The 4,051-nt window shown below is 44.3% G+C and overlaps 1 non-coding gene across 1 annotated transcript; it reads left to right on the top strand.

Annotated features, from left to right (window-relative positions):
* Positions 1–1,258: 1,258 nt before the first annotated feature.
* Positions 1,259–1,378, top strand: LOC123422657. Its single transcript, XR_006620636.1, has one exon. It is a non-coding gene; the product is annotated as a U5 spliceosomal RNA (small nuclear RNA).
* Positions 1,379–4,051: the final 2,673 nt, after the last annotated feature.

The raw sequence follows: 4,051 nt of genomic DNA, 5'->3' as shown, positions 1-4,051 counted from the left end.
ATTGTGAAGAATTTGCGAAAATCTGCCAACATTCTTTAATTCGTCCGCTTTAGAAAACAGAGTTTTGAATATCTTTGTAAGAACATATGTGATTTTTTTTTTTAAAACATGTGAAGAATTTCTGAAAATCTGTCAATAAATTTTTAGTTCGTCCTCTCCAAAAACAGATTTGTCTTAAATTTGTGTTTTTTTAAACCATCAACTTCTTTAAATAACGTGAGCAAATGAAAAAAGGAAAATAATAATAATAATAATAATAAATGGTAAACTAAATCAATGAAAAATGAAAAACAATGGAAAACCACACTTATAAGGTCTCGCTAAATTTGACACAACGACAGTCAAATAGGATTTACTAAAAGATGCTCGATGTCTCTGTCCCGAAGCTCGCGGTTCTTGGAGGTGCCCGATGTCAACCTCTAGTGGCAAGTGCAACCCCACGCCCATGAGCGAACCTACTTACTCATCTTCAGACCCTGATATGGCGACAATGGAATTGCACGAACTCGGGTGGGGGTGACGTCCCTGCTAGACTCGTCGAGACGTTGTCATGGTCTCTATGCGTGGTCCTTTAGGCGGTGAGGGGATGCGAGCATGATGGTGAGAACTGAGAACGGGATTGGATTGGATGGTCTATACCGTTCTTCACGGCCCTCGATGGGTCAAGAGGAGGCACCGGTGTGCATGTACACATAGTACTCCTACTACGCTGCATACACACATGCGCCATGGGAGCGAGTCCGTGCGTCTCTCTACAAGTCCATTGCTGCCACGACATATGACCGGATGTGATGTGAGGTACCTCCCTCTCCCTCTCACCTTGATCGAGGTGCAAAGCAGCAAAGTGTACAAAGATATTTTGCTTGATTTTCTAAAATATTCCAAGATATGGACAACATCAGTCAGTTTTTTTTTCTTGTTGTTTTGAGCAAAACAACATCAGCCAGTTGGTTTCCACGGGATGGGCATGCATTCGAAGTAAGCCATGTGTGTGTGCCACGTGAACATACCCCCATGTCCCATGGGTGACCACAAACCGGGAGAAGCAAAAGAAGAAGCCGTACACAGACCGTAGCCATCCAGGAAAGGCCCAGGCCCATGTTATCTTCTTGGGCAGCATTGGGCCTGCCGACCGCGCGGGAGATCGACTCCAGCTGCCAGGGGAGCGCTCCATTTAGTCCCACGTCGCTTGTCGTGGGAGAAGGGATGGCCAGCGAGACTATAAGAGAGCAGGCAGGGTCGACCGTGAAAGGCGCGCAGCTGCCTGGTGAGCACAGACCGAACTATTCTTTCGCCTTTTACTAAATAATACCGTGTGCACGCCACAATTAGCAGCATACGCTACTTTTTTAAGGGTCCTTCACCTTTTGGTGAGGGTCCCACAAATCAAATCCAGCAAATATTTAGATTCTAGAATGTTTAATTTCTATTACGATGCACTGTTCCTCTCATCATTTCCTGGTAACGCATGTTTTATTTCCATTCGAGTTATTCCTCCAAATTCCGATTATGTCTTTTGGTTTATACTTGAAGTAATGCGTGCTCTGAATGACTAGTACTGATTTTATTTTTTGTCGTCCTTTTCTGGTTCCATTGGTTTGTTATATCATGGAACGATGGGCAAGTTTGTTTGTTTCTTATGTGTGCTGTGCTTTCACACGATTTCCCTTCCTTCTGATTTAGCTTGTTTTTAGAGGATTTTTTTTTAAAATTTCATGAGATATAGAGATGGTGTCTCCTCGGCTAACAAACAACGTTCTCAACGGTGTCCTCGACAATTAAGACGAATAAACTGCTGCAAGATGATGCATACAAATTCAAGAAAACCGATTTTCCTTTCTGTGTTTCCCCTGGTTTGGGGCCCACCTCGAGCTTACTGGTATGTTTGTTGACATGTCAATTCATAACATTCGATGATCTGGTTCCTTTGTGCCTCGATACTGTGCAATTCCTGCACACAAAAGTCATGTGACAACATCTTCATTCCATCATATGTTGTTACACAGTAGTACTAGAGATGTTTCAGCCTAACATGAGCAGATCAGTTTTCACGAGTGTAGTCATTCGAATAACATGCGACACTAGCAAAGTAGGAAGTAAGCAGAATTAGTTCATACAGAAATCTCACGGATGCAAAATGAGTCCAGGCAGTAATTAAGCTTCAGGCAGGAGCACATTGTAATTGTACCAACATAAATAAGTATGTAAACTACTGTTGAAATTGGTAGCGGGCCTTAGGCCCATTAGAGAATTTCAGAAAAAATCTCCAAAGGCCCATGTAGGTGGTGGCATGACAAGGTGGTGGGAAGTTTAGTCCCACCCCGTTAGTGAAGGAGAAGTTGGACCCCTTTATAAGGGTCTCTCTTCCACATGCTATTGGAGAGTGAGAGGAGAAGGTGCCCTCGTGCACTCCTCCTCCGTCGCCCGCCTCGACGCGTCGCGTTGCGGGAATGAGCCGAGCTCATACCTACGCGCTTATTTTTGCCGGTCAGGAACGGAGAATACGTAACGAACAAGGCACGATCCGAGACGTCGGATCGTGGCTGTTACCGAGGTTTGGCCCACGTCTCTCCACCCAGCCGCCTTTATAAGCAGGCTATCGCCTACCCTAGCCGTCACGAGAATCAGATCACATCTGCCTCACGCGTTCGTTCCTTGACTGTTGCTGCCGCCGGCGACTCCGTCCCGTTTACCGCGTACACGGTCGACGGAAGAGCAGGCCTCCGAAACCCCGCCTCTCCGGTTCCTGTACGGGAGAGGGGCGATTAGGTTTTGGGGGAGTGATCACGCGACTGCTCGCCTCCGTCCGTCTGCTTCGTCTACGTCCGTGTCGCCCTCGTCATCGCCATGTCTTCACCAAGCGAAGCTGACCATCTCGTCCGCGAGAAGGCCGAAGCCGAGAAGAAGGCGGCAGAGGATGTTGCCGCCGCCACCGCTGCTGCTACGGCCAATTGGCCGATCGGAGGGTATGATATGTTTATCTCTCTCTTGTTTCTGTCTTCACTAGTAGTACTGCCTATATGCGTAGATGTTTCTGCTATATGCGTAGTACTTGCTAGTATACTCCGTGATCAGTATGTCATGAACCTAGTCAATGCCATGTTAGTAATTATTTCATGGATTAATCTATTCGAAAAATTGCCTATTTACTCAACAACTACCAACTCGGTGGTCCTAAAAGAAGAAAGATAAGGGTCAAGAAACAAAAGAAGTTGATGAGACATAGCATTCTGGCAAATAAATGGTGTAGTCCATCCGAAGATTCCAAATGTATTTACCATACCGTCTATGTATCGAATTTTTTTTGATACTTTTCTTTGAAAATACAAACTCACAAGGATCCAATGACTGCAAAAATTGGTGGCCGAAACCAATTTAGGTAGCTCAAATATTTTATGCAGTTCCTAGTGAAATTTATCACACAATCACTGAAGCCGGTGTCAGTTTTCTTAATCATACGCATTCACAGACATGAGAATGTATACAAAGGATGGACGAACATATACATCTTTTCTCACCCCTATTCTCTGCTGATGAAGACCTTTCATGATAACATGAGATGCAGATAAGATTGTTGATTGCACATCCGTGGAGAGCAATTGCTCTTTCTTCTACTAGAATCAGCATACACCTGAAAATACAACTAAACAAAGATGTCATTCAGCTATTTAGTAATGATGATGATGCAAGCTCAGGAACCTCATAATTAGGTAGAGAAAACATCATTTTATTAATACACCTGGTTAACAATGGACGAAGCACAAGGTGATGGTGAGGCGGCAGAATGAACGGCGAGGGTAATGGCGCTCCATTGTGATGCCTGTGCTTCTTGCTATGCCTAGGCCAGATAAATGATCACATATTTCAGTGAGCGTATCACACTGCAATTTTGGCGACAACATCTGCTTCTGTCAAAGGAACTTAACTCTTCATTGCATCATACTATGTTCTTACATACTGTACCTATACTGATAAGATAATTTCATCACAGAAGCACCGGTGGTGCAGGGTTTAAACTATTCAGTTTTCAAAATTAATTGCACACATTACA

The sequence above is a fragment of the Hordeum vulgare genome, chromosome 1H (genome assembly GCF_904849725.1).
Source record: "Hordeum vulgare subsp. vulgare chromosome 1H, MorexV3_pseudomolecules_assembly, whole genome shotgun sequence".
Classification (NCBI taxonomy): Eukaryota; Viridiplantae; Streptophyta; class Magnoliopsida; order Poales; family Poaceae; genus Hordeum; species Hordeum vulgare.
Note: the sequence above shows the minus strand (reverse complement) of the source record. Positions and strands in the feature narration are given on the sequence as shown.